This window comes from Rhipicephalus microplus, unplaced genomic scaffold (genome assembly GCF_043290135.1).
Source record: "Rhipicephalus microplus isolate Deutch F79 unplaced genomic scaffold, USDA_Rmic scaffold_433, whole genome shotgun sequence".
NCBI lineage: Eukaryota > Metazoa > Arthropoda > Arachnida > Ixodida > Ixodidae > Rhipicephalus > Rhipicephalus microplus.
The window spans coordinates 52,501-65,000 of NW_027464997.1; the positions used below are offsets into that span (position 1 = coordinate 52,501).

Consider the following 12,500-nt stretch of genomic DNA (forward strand, 5'->3'; position numbering starts at 1 on the left):
CACTTTTTGGCTGAGCCTGGCTGGCGGCCCACTCACTCGATCGCCATGTCTGTTTGCCACAGTTTTCCCGGTGGTGCCGCACCCGGGCTCGCCCCGGCTGACGCAGTTTTCGCGCCGCCCCGGCTGACGCGGTTTCGTGCCGCCCCGGCAGACGCGGTTTTTTGCGCCGCCCCGGCTGACGCGGTTTTTTGCCGCCCCGGCTGACGCAGTTCGGACTTGGCACTTTTCGGCTGTGCCTGGCTGGCGGCCCACTCACTCGATCGCCATGTCTGTTTGCCACAGTTTTCCCGGTGGTGCCGCACCCGGGCTCGCCCCGGCAGACGCGTTTTTTTTTTTTCTTTCGCCCCGGCTGACGCAGTTTTCGCGCCGCCCCGGCTGACGCGGTTTCGTGCCGCCCCGGCAGACGCGGTTTTTTGCGCCGCCCCGGCTGACGCGGTTTTTGCCGCCCCGGCTGACGCAGTTCGGACTTAGCACTTTTCGGCTGTGCCTGGCTGGCGGCCCACTCACTCGATCGCCATGTCTGTTTGCCACAGTTTTCCCGGTGGTGCCGCACCCGGGCTCGCCCCGGCTGACGCAGTTTTCGCGCCGCCCCGGCTGACGCGGTTTCGTGCCGCCCCGGCAGACGCGGTTTTCGCGCCGCCCCGGCTGACGCGGTTTCGTGCCGCCCCGGCAGACGCGGTTTTTTGCCGCCCCAGCTGACGCAGTTCGGACTTAGCACTTTTTGGCTGAGCCTTGCTGGCGGCCCACTCACTCGATCGCCATGTCTGTTTGCCACAGTTTTCCCGGTGGTGCCGCACCCGGGCTCGCCCCGGCAGACGCGTTTTTTTTTTTCTTTCGCCCCGGCTGACGCAGTTTTCGCGCCGCCCCGGCAGACGCGGTTTTCGCGCCGCCCCGGCAGACGCGGTTTTTTGCGCCGCCCCGGCTGACGCGGTTTTTTGCCGCCCCGGCTGACGCAGTTCGGACTTGGCACTTTTTGGCTGAGCCTGGCTGGCGGCCCACTCACTCGATCGCCATGTCTGTTTGCCACAGTTTTCCCGGTGGTGCCGCACCCGGGCTCGCCCCGGCTGACGCAGTTTTCGCGCCGCCCCGGCAGACGCGGTTTCGTGCCGCCCCGGCAGACGCGGTTTTTTGCGCCGCCCCGGCTGACGCGGTTTTTTGCCGCCCCGGCTGACACGGTTCGGACTTTGCACTTTTCGGCTGTGCCTGGCTGGCGGCCCACTCACTCGATCGCCATGTCTGTTTGCCACAGTTTTCCCGGTGGTGCCGCACCCGGGCTCGCCCCGGCAGACGCGTTTTTTTTTTTTTTTTCTTTCGCCCCGGCTGACGCAGTTTTCGCGCCGCCCCGGCTGACGCGGTTTCGTGCCGCCCCGGCAGACGCGGTTTTTTGCGCCGCCCCGGCTGACGTGGTTTTTGCCGCCCCGGCTGACGCAGTTCGGACTTTGCACTTTTTGGCTGAGCCTGGCTGGCGGCCCACTCACTCGATCGCCATGTCTGTTTGCCACAGTTTTCCCGGTGGTGCCGCACCCGGGCTCGCCCCGGCAGACGCGTTTTTTTTTTTCCTTCGCCCCGGCAGACGTGGTTCCCCCCCCCCCCCTCCGTCTTTCTTTTTGTTTTTTTTTTTCGCCGCGGCTGAAGTGGATTTTTCGGTGCCTCGACGCCCCGGTAGTCGCGGTTTTTCCGTTTCCGCACGGCCCCGGCTGACGCTGCTCGGTCACAGTCGCCTTTTGTGGTGATTGCAGACTTCTTGAGCGCGGGTGTTTTTTTTTTTTGTTGTTGTTGTTGTTTTATTACGCATTCGCTCCAGCAGACGCTGTTTAGACTTTTTGTTTCCTCTTTTATCCTGCGACGAGGTGACGAGGTTTATTCGGTGCCCCGCCGCCCCGGCTGAAGTGATTTTTCCTGTCCCGTGCCGCCCCGGCTGACGCGGTTGGGACTTCGCGTTTGTTCGGCCGCCACGGGTTTTGGCGCACTCGCTCGGTTGCTTGTTGTTGCCACTTGTTGCGAACCCAGGTTTCTTGAGCGAGCGCGGGCGTTTTTTCTTCCTTTCTTTCTTTGTTCTATGTGTTAGCGAATCGGCCTTTAATATCACACGAGGACTCACAACCAACAATTTTCAGTTTGAAGTGTAAAAAATCTGCAGGTGTTGACGTAACTGACTTGCCCCGTACCCTTGAGTACATCCATGAAGTTCTCGTAGTACTACTAAATCGCATTATTCCAAGTGGAGAAATTCCCATAAACTTGCAAACCTCTACACGAAAATCGGTGCGCGTGATAAAGTTGAAAATTATCGTCCGATATCAAATGTGCCTTCTATAACACAAATTCTAGGAAAAAAAAAAAAAAAACACTTGTTCGCCGTTTTCTGCGCCGTGACTGGCAGCACTCCGGCGAAGCGAAACGGGGTCGATTCGAGCACGATATCGGCGTCTTTCGACGTGCTCGCCGGCGACCGTCGCACGAGTACGTCGCACGAGCGCGTCTGCCGGGGCGCCGTTTGCGAAGCCGACGCAAAAGTGGGAACCGCCGCTCGGATGATCGCCGCTTTCGGCAGAGTGAGTGTTGGCACTCCGGGGAAGCGAAACAGCGTGAATGCGCCCACGAAATCGGCGTATTTTGAAGTGCCCGCCGGCGACCGTCGCACGAGTACGGTAAACCGCGTCAGCCGGGGCGTAGTTCGGGACGCCGACGAAAAAGTGGGAAGCGCAACTCGGATCTTCGCCGTTTTTGCAGGAGTGAGTGGCGGCCCTCCTGCGAGACCAAGAAGCATCGATTCGTGCACGAATTCGGCGCCTTTCGACGTGATCGCCGGCGACCGTCGCTCGAGTAGGGCAAACCGCGTCTGCCGGGGCGGGCTTCGGGACGCCGATGCGAAAGTGGGAAACGCTGCTCGGATGTTCGCCGTTTTTGGCCGAGTGAGTGCTGGCACACGGGCGAAGCCAAACGGGGCCGATTACGGCACGATATCGGCGTCTTTCGACGTGCCCGCCGGCGACCGTCGCACGAGTACGGTAAACCGCGTCAGCCCGGGCGGAGTTCGGGACGCCGATGCGAAAGTGGAGAACGCCGCTCGGATCTTCGCCGTTTTTGGAGGAGTGAGTGGCGGCACTCCGGAGAAGCCAGGGAGCGCCAATTAGCGCACGATATCGGCGTCTTTCGACGCGCTCGCCGGCGACCGTCGCACGAGTAGGGCAAACCGCGTCTGCCGGGGCGGGGTTTACGACGCCGACGCAAAAGTGGGAACCGCCGCTCGGATGTTGGCCGTTTTTGGCAGAGTGAGTGCTGGCACTCCGGCGACGCGAAAGAGCGCGAATGCGCCCACGAAAGTGGCGTATTTGGACGTGCGTGACGGCGACCGCTGCAGGAGTACGAAAAACCACGTCAGCCGGGGCGAGCGACACACGGCGGTCTGGGTGCTTATCGCTGCTATTATAGGGGCACCCCGGCAGACGCAGAAAAAAAAAAAAAATTTTCGACCTTCTTTTTTGCTGGTCGAGCTCGGGTAACCCAGGTCGCAATGGGAGCCGCGCACGAAAGCGGCGTCGCGAGACGCGTTCGCGGTCGCTAGTCGCACGAGCTCGGCAACCGCGTCAGCCGGCGCGGAGTTCGGGATGCCGACGGCTAAGTGGGTACCGCTGCTCGGATGTTCGCCGTTTTTGGCCGAGTGAGTGCTGGCACTCCGGTGAAGCCAAGGAGCGCCAATTCGTGCACGATATCGGCGTCTTTCGACGTGCCCGCCGGCCACCGCCGCACGAGTACGGCAAACCGCGTCTGCCGGGGCGGGGTTCGCGACGCGTACGCAATAGTGGGAACCGTCGCTCGGATGTTCGTCGTCTTTGGCCGAGCGAGTGCTGGCACTCCGGCGAAGCGAAACGGGGCCGATTCGGGCACGATATCGGCGTATTTCGACGTGCTCGCCGGCGACCGTCGCACGAGTACGGCAAAGCGCGTCTGCCGGGGCGAGGTTTGCGACGCCGACGAAAAAGTGGGAAGCGCCGCTCGGATCTTCGCCGTTTTTGCAGGAGTGAGTGGCGGCCCTCCTGCGAGACCAAGAAGCATCGACTCGCGCACGATATCGGTGTCTTTCGACGTGCCCGCCGGCCACCGCCGCACGAGTACGGCAAACCGCGTATGCCGGGGCGGGGTTGGCGACGCCGACGCAAAAGTGGGAACCGCCACTAGGATGTTCGCCGTTTTTGGCAGAGTGAGTGCTGGCACTCCGGCGAAGCGAAAGAGCGCGAATGCGCCCACGAAAGTGGCGTGTTTGGACGTGCTTGACGACGACCACCGCAGGAAAACGAAAAACCACGTCAGCCGGGGCGAGCGACCCATGGCGGTCTGGGTGCTTATCGCTGCTATTATAGGGGCACCCCGGCAGACGCAAAAAAAAAAAAAAATTTTTTTCGACATTCTTTTTTGCTCGTCGACCTCGGGTGACCCAGGTCGCAGTGGGAGCCGCGCACGAAAGCGGCGTCGCGAGACGGCTTCGCGGTCGCTAGTCGCACGAGCTCGGCAACCGCGTCTGCCGGGGCGGAGTTCGGGACGCCGACGGCTAAGTGGGAACCGCCGCTCGGATGTTCGCCGTTTGTGGCCGAGTGAGTGCTGGCACTCCGGCGAAGCCAAACGGGGCCGATTCCGGCACGATATCGGCGTCTTTCTACGTGCTCGCCGGCGACCGTCGCACGAGTACGGCAAAGTGCGTCTGCCGGGGCGGGGTTTGCGACGCGTACGCAATAGTGAGAACCGTCGCTCGGATGTTCGTCGTCTTTCGCCGAGCCAGTGCTGGCAATCCGGCGAAGCCGAACGGAGCCGATTCGGGCACGATATCGGCGTCTTTCCACGTGCTCGCCGGCGACCGTCGCACGAGTACGGTAAACCGCGTCAGCCGGGGCGGAGTTCGGGACGCCGATGCGAAAGTGGGAAGCGCCGCTCGGATCTTCGCCGTTTTTGGAGGAGTCAGTGGCGGCACTCCGGTGAAGCCAAGGTGCGCCAATTCGCGCACGATATCGGCGTCTTTCGACGTGCCCGCCGGCCACCGTCGCACGAGTACGGCAAACCTCGTCTGCCGGGGCGGGGTTTGCGACGCCGACGCAAAAGTGGGAACCGCCGCTCGGATGTTCGCCGTTTTTGGCAGAGTGAGTGCTGGCACTCCGGCGAAGCGAAAGAGCGCGAATGCGCCCACGAAAGTGGCGTGTTTGGACGTGCTTGACGACGACCACCGCAGGAAAACGAAAAACCACGTCAGCCGGGGCGAGCGACCCATGGCGGTCTGGGTGCTTATCGCTGCTATTATAGGGGCACCCCGGCAGACGCAAAAAAAAAAAAAATTTTTTTCGACATTCTTTTTTGCTCGTCGACCTCGGGTGACCCAGGTCGCAGTGGGAGCCGCGCACGAAAGCGGCGTCGCGAGACGGCTTCGCGGTCGCTAGTCGCACGAGCTCGGCAACCGCGTCTGCCGGGGCGGAGTTCGGGACGCCGACGGCTAAGTGGGAACCGCCGCTCGGATGTTCGCCGTTTGTGGCCGAGTGAGTGCTGGCACTCCGGCGAAGCCAAACGGGGCCGATTCCGGCACGATATCGGCGTCTTTCTACGTGCTCGCCGGCGACCGTCGCACGAGTACGGCAAAGTGCGTCTGCCGGGGCGGGGTTTGCGACGCGTACGCAATAGTGAGAACCGTCGCTCGGATGTTCGTCGTCTTTCGCCGAGCCAGTGCTGGCACTCCGGCGAAGCCGAACGGAGCCGATTCGGGCACGATATCGGCGTCTTTCCACGTGCTCGCCGGCGACCGTCGCACGAGTACGGTAAACCGCGTCAGCCGGGGCGGAGTTCGGGACGCCGATGCGAAAGTGGGAAGCGCCGCTCGGATCTTCGCCGTTTTTGGAGGAGTCAGTGGCGGCACTCCGGTGAAGCCAAGGTGCGCCAATTCGCGCACGATATCGGCGTCTTTCGACGTGCCCGCCGGCCACCGTCGCACGAGTACGGCAAACCTCGTCTGCCGGGGCGGGGTTTGCGACGCCGACGCAAAAGTGGGAACCGCCGCTCGGATGTTCGCCGTTTTTGGCAGAGTGAGTGCTGGCACTCCGGCGAAGCGAAAGAGCGTGAATGCGCCCACGAAAGTAGCGTATTTGGACGTGCTTGACGGCGACCGCCGCAGGAGTACGAAAAACCACGTCAGCCGGGGCGAGCGACCCACGGCGGTCTGGGTGCTTATCGCTGCTATTATAGGGGCACCCCGGCAGACGCAGAAAGAAAAAAAAAATGGGGACATGGCGTGCGTCACCGTGCGGCTTCGCAGCGTTGCCGAAGTCGCCGAGCCCTTCGACTGAGCCGAACGGCGGACAGGGAACGTTGGTCGGCCGTTCTAACCTGTCGGTGCCACGCCGAGACGTCGTTAAGGAAAACCGCGTCGTGGGCCTCTACGACGCCGTCGAGTCGTTGTACGTTTGGTGTCCAGCGTGTCGGCGGCGAGTAGCGGACACGTCGTTCACGACTTCGGTCTTTCGCAGTCGACGCGAACTTGCGGAGAGTCGTGGTGCCTCACGTTTTCGGCAGAAACCGCGGCGGAATTTTCCCGTGCGTGCGCGCACGACCTCGGTGCTGTGCCGTCAGCGTAGTGTTGCACAAACTCGTGGCCTACCCAAGGTGCGGTACGTTTGCGGCCGTATCCTCGGTGGGAATTTCGTGAGTAGGGTCGCAAATTCTACGACCTCGGCGGGTTTGAGAGCGACGTAGACTTGTGGCACGCTCAACATGCCACACGTTTCGGGGCACACCCGCGGTGAAATTTTCTCGAGTACGCTCGTATTAGGGCCCAAGGAGGTCTGGGTACTTATCGCTGCTATTATGTGGGGGTTCTCGTGAGCGGCGTACGCGAAAGCGACCGGGTGTCTGATATGCGGCGGGCTTCGGCCTCGTCAAGCGTGTCCTCGGGTCTGCTCCAGGGGAATCCACGGCAGTCGTCTGCAGCCTCATCCGCTTGATGCGTTAGGGGCTGGTTGTCGGACGGTGCCGTTTTACCACGATATCGAGGTGTGTTCCGTGTCGTCCTCGGGCGATTCAGATGCGAAAGCGCCGAAGACGCGGGCGTGACCCGTCGTCTGGCGGCTTTGCAGTCTCGGCTCCGTTGCTAGTTCCGGCCGGTCCACCGACAGTGCAGCGGGCTTGGGCAACCCGCACGGCGCGACCGAGTCGATGCAACGAAAAAGAGCGAGCATGAACGTGCTTCTTGCCGCACGGCTCCCACTCGTCTTTCGGGAAGGTTGTGCCGTAGCGAGCTCGAACGCCGTCATCTCGGAGTGCAAAATAAGCGTGTTGGGGCGCCTGAAGGTGGCCTCCGCCGCACACAGACTGCGTCCGGCCCGCCGAGGGCGAGGACGGACGCGCAGTCGAACGATTACCTGGTTGATCCTGCCAGTAATCATATGCTTGTCTCAAAGATTAAGCCATGCATGTCTAAGTACATGCCGAAATAAGGCGAAACCGCGAATGGCTCATTAAATCAGTTATGGTTCCTTAGATCGTTTCTTCCTACTTGGATAACTGTGGCAATTCTAGAGCTAATACATGCAGTGAGCCTGGAGCCCTTTGGGTAACGGGTGCTTTTATTAGACCAAGATCGATCGGGTTTCGGCCCGTATTGTGTGGTGACTCTGGATAACTTTGTGCTGATCGCATGGCCACGAGCCGGCGACGTTTCTTTCAAGTGTCTGCCTTATCAACTTTCGATGGTAGGTTACTTGCTTACCATGGTTGTTACGGGTAACGGAGAATCAGGGTTCGATTCCGGAGAGGGAGCCTGAGAAACGGCTACCACATCCAAGGAAGGCAGCAGGCGCGCAAATTACCCACTCCCGGCACGGGGAGGTAGTGACGAAAAATAACAATACGGGACTCTTTTGAGGCCCCGTAATTGAAATGAGTACACTCTAAATCCTTTAACGAGGATCAATTGGAGGGCAAGTCTGGTGCCAGCAGCCGCGGTAATTCCAGCTCCAATAGCGTATACTAAAGCTGCTGCGGTTAAAAAGCTCGTAGTTGGATCTCAGTTCCAGACGAGTAGTGCATCTACCCGATGCGACGGCTCGGACTGAACATCATGCCGGTTCTTTCTTGGTGCACTTCATTGTGTGCCTCGAGATGGCCGGTGCTTTTACTTTGAAAAAATTAGAGTGCTCAACGCAGGCGAGTCGCCTGAATAAACTTGCATGGAATAATAGAACAAGACCTCGTTTCTGTTCTGTTGGTTTTTGGAATACGAGGTAATGATTAAGAGGGACGGACGGGGGCATTCGTATTGCGGCGCTAGAGGTGAAATTCTTGGACCGTCGCAAGACGAACTACTGCGAAAGCATTTGCCAAGAATGTTTTCATTGATCAAGAACGAAAGTCAGAGGTTCGAAGGCGATCAGATACCGCCCTAGTTCTGACCATAAACGATGCCAACCAGCGATCCGCCTGAGTTACTCAAATGACTCGGCGGGCAGCTTCCGGGAAACCAAAGTATTTGGGTTCCGGGGGAAGTATGGTTGCAAAGCTGAAACTTAAAGGAATTGACGGAAGGGCACCACCAGGAGTGGAGCCTGCGGCTTAATTTGACTCAACACGGGAAAACTTACCCGGCCCGGACACTGGGAGGATTGACAGATTGAGAGCTCTTTCTTGATTCGGTGGATGGTGGTGCATGGCCGTTCTTAGTTGGTGGAGCGATTTGTCTGGTTAATTCCGATAACGAACGAGACTCTAGCCTATTAAATAGGTGCGGGGTTCCCAGCACCTTACAACCTTCTTAGAGGGACAAGCGGCTCCTAGCCGCACGAAACAGAGCAATAACAGGTCTGTGATGCCCTTAGATGTCCGGGGCCGCACGCGCGCTACACTGAAGGAAGCAGCGTGTCTTTATCCCTGTCTGAAAAGACTGGGTAACCCGTGGAACTTCTTTCGTGATTGGGATAGGGGCTTGCAATTGTTCCCCTTGAACGAGGAATTCCCAGTAAGCGCGAGTCATAAGCTCGCGTTGATTACGTCCCTGCCCTTTGTACACACCGCCCGTCGCTACTACCGATTGAATGATTTAGTGAGGTCTTCGGACCGATGTCCGGCGCGGCCTTTCGGTTGCGCCGGTCTGTTGGAAAGATGACCAAACTTGATCATTTAGAGGAAGTAAAAGTCGTAACAAGGTTTCCGTAGGTGAACCTGCGGAAGGATCATTAACGGATTGTGAAGGGTGAGCGCCTCAGCTGCGTCTGCGCCCGACACTTTCTGCCGCTGACCCCGTTTGGACGCGGGGTCGGCTTTTCCCCACGGGGCTGCCTGAATGTGGAGCGGCACCCCGTGACAAATTGTTGCGCCCAGCGGACGCCAACACCGCGACCTTGGACGGTCGGCCAGGTGGCGGACGCGGGTACAAACGGCGCAACGCACTCATAGGTCGGCTTTCGACCCGCCACTGCACCGTGGCTCGAAGCGCTCGAAATGCGCGACCCGACCGCTGCGGGACCGCCTAGTACTGTAAACAGGAGCGGCGGAGCGCGAACGGCGAGTCGTGGTTACGTCGGTAGAAGGCGAGGCTGCGCGTTCCCGAAACGCCAGCCGAGTGCCCTCCCGACCGTTCGAGCGTGCAAGAACGAGACCCGACAATCGCGCGGCGACTGCCAAGTACGAGAGGAACGGCACAAGCGTCGGCGGTCGGTCAAGGAACTGGCGATGTGACGGGTCCGCTGTGCACCAGTGCATACCGTCCCGCCGTCCGCGGCAAGCGCCTCCGCGTCCTCGGGTGACGGAGGCTGCCGGTCGGTTCTTGCAGGCGAGGGATCTCGCTGGCACGGTTCGCGTTGACGCGCGGCCGGTCATGGCACGGCGATGCGACGGCCGAGGTGCGCAGTACTCGATGGAGGAACCGCACGCTCCGATGACCGTCCCGCCCTCCGCGGCGTATGCGTACCGACCGTAATGGTTGCAGCAGCGCCGGCCGGCTTTTGAATTCGCCACACGAAACACGGTGCGAGATCGCGGTTAGGGGAGCGTCGACGTTGCCAGGCGTTTTGCTTGCTGCCGAGGGAAAGGCGGCACGGCCACGTCGCGCTCGTCGCGATTAGCGGGTCTGCGCGCTTTGGGAAGGTGCCGCAACGACTTGCCGAAAGAGGAAGCACGGAAGAACGAGGGACTTGGACGTCCCGACAATTGAACGCACTTGCGGCCAGGCCCTTGCTGGCTTCGTTCTTCCGCCTCGAGTAGGCTCGTACGCGGCTCCGGCGCCGAAAGTGGTCCTTGGCACCGACTTCGGTGGACGTGGGAAGTGCCGCGCAAGTACGGCGCGCCTGGCTCCACCTGTTGGCTAAAGTAGGCAGCCGGATCGGCATTTTGGTGTGCGGTGGCAAACCGTGGATGCGAAAAAGCTTGTGCGATTTCGTGGAACAAAAAGCGGGGGTCCCCCTTTTTATGCGGAGGAGACCGACCCGCCCGCCGTGGTGAACCGCGACGCCACGGTAAAAACGGGAGAGGCTTGTCGATGGGACCGTGCATCCCGCGCTCCACGGAGGCCGGGAGGCGGCCGCCCGAGGAAATGTGTAGCCGTCGAGGCCCGCATCTGCGTGCACTCTTATCCAAATGGGTGTACCGCAGGCATTTTCTGGTTAGGCGGGCCAATGAGAGCGAGCACACAACGATACCTACGGGTCCGGCTTGGAGAACCGGCTTCGACGCCTCCCGAGTATTTATAGAGGGGTGGACCACGAAAGCACTCGCAAGTAGCGGAAGCGAAACGCCGTCCGAAACACACCGTTTGCTCGATTTGCGGCAGCCGAAAAAGGCGCGGCAGAGTTTTGGAGTCCAAGCGTGCGCTGAAAAGCGCCCTTCTTGGCCACTGTTTGGCCGAGTGCCAGAAACGTTTGGTTTTGACTGTACGGAATTGAACAAACACTTTTTCACGACTCTAAGCGGTGGATCACTCGGTTCTCGGGTCGATGAAGAACGCAGCCAGCTGCGAGACTTGGTGTGAATTGCAGGACACACTGAGCACTGATTCTTTGAACGCACATTGCGGCCTTGGGTCTTCCCTTGGCTTCGTCTGTCTGAGGGTCGGATCACATATCAAGAGAGCCTTCGGCGCACAAGGGAACGTGAGCCGTCGACTCGTTTTGACCGCGTCGGCAACACGGACAGCACGCTGAACACCTCACAGCGAGCGCCAACAGCGGCCACTCAAGGGCGAGACGGTGGCGACCGTCGTGCCAGAGCCCAACCGAAACGGGGGCGACCGACTGCATTGAGGATGTGGCACCTCGTTGAGACCGCCGCAGGACTTCGAGTCGGAAGGAAGCCTGCAGGGAAAGTGCGGTCGAGGTTGCGTACTCCTCTCTGCGACCGGGCGCGCAAGAGCTGCGAGAGCCACGGACGCGCAACTTTAACGCACGGTAAACACGAGGAGCGAAAGCCGGCCAGCAAAGCTTCTCCAGCCGTGCGCAAAGTGCGCGAGATCGCAGCCTTGCGTTGCGCTTGTTGCCCTCGAAGTAAGCAGGGTGTCCCGTAGACCGGGCGCTCGAACACGCTGCGGGGCCGTGCCTCCTCCAGGCTTTGCCGCGCGAACAGGGAACGTTCGCGCGCAAAGCGCAGGGAGGTGAGGAGGCTGCGCCCGACGTTTTGCGGTTCGCTGCGTACGCGGTTGATGCGGAGAGCACGGCGCGACGACTTGCCGCGAAGCGGAAAAAGTCTCCCGCACGAGTTGGCGAAACGTTGGCGAAGCTTAAGGCGTTCTCGTCGTAGTCCGCCGTCGGTCTAAGTGCTTCGCAGTTCCCGTCCCGTTCAAAAAACTGGGCCACTCCAGTTGGGGCGGGGGCGACGCTACACGAGACGATGCCTCTCGCCAGGCTGCGTGGCTGCCCTTGCGGCGGCGGCGACTGGCCTCGGCGGTGTTTGGGCTTTCGACACGGTCGTTTATCACGCAACTGCTCGGACGACGCACGCGCGCAGCGGAATGCCGCTTGCCAGCCTTGTGAAGATGTGACCCTGTACAGGGTTGCGGGCGCACTTGGTAGGGCGTCGTACTCGGTTCGCGATGGGTTTACGAACGTGTCCCGTCACTTCCACGTCACACCGGTTGTGCGCCGCACGCGTGCAGCGGGGAAGCCGATTGCCAGCCTTGTGAAGAAGTGGCCCTGTACAGGGTTGCGGGCGCACTTGGTAGGGCGAGCGCACGCGGTCGTGCAGGAAGTTGATGGAAGCGAATGTATCCGCTGTCGACCTCAGATCAGGCGAGACAACCCGCTGAATTTAAGCATATCACTAAGCGGAGGAAAAGAAACCAACAGGGATTCCCCGAGTAGCTGCGAGCGAAACGGGACCGAGCCCAGCACCGAATCCCCCGTCCTTGCAGGCGGTCGGGAAATGTGGTGTATGGGAGGCGACGTTCTCGGGTGTTTGCGACGGTGCAAGTCCCCCTGACAGGGGCTTGTCCCAGAGTGGGTGCCAGGCCCGTCTCCGCCGTTGCGCGCCCGGGATGGAGC

General features: G+C 60.7%; 3 non-coding genes across 3 annotated transcripts in view; all 3 read left to right on the forward strand.

Moving 5' to 3' along the window:
• The first annotated feature begins 7,394 nt into the window (after positions 1-7,394).
• Positions 7,395-9,209, forward strand: LOC142794474 (small subunit ribosomal RNA). Its single transcript, XR_012892372.1, has one exon. It is a non-coding gene; the product is annotated as a small subunit ribosomal RNA (ribosomal RNA).
• A 1,717-nt stretch (positions 9,210-10,926) lies between these two features.
• On the forward strand, positions 10,927-11,079 carry LOC142794482 (5.8S ribosomal RNA). The gene has a single exon (XR_012892379.1). It is a non-coding gene; the product is annotated as a 5.8S ribosomal RNA (ribosomal RNA).
• A 1,155-nt stretch (positions 11,080-12,234) lies between these two features.
• The window catches only part of LOC142794479 (large subunit ribosomal RNA), a 3,960-nt gene continuing 3,694 nt past the window's right edge, over positions 12,235-12,500 (forward strand). The window contains exon 1 of the ribosomal RNA XR_012892377.1: positions 12,235-12,500. This exon is cut by the window's right edge and continues 3,694 nt beyond it. This is a non-coding gene — a ribosomal RNA (large subunit ribosomal RNA).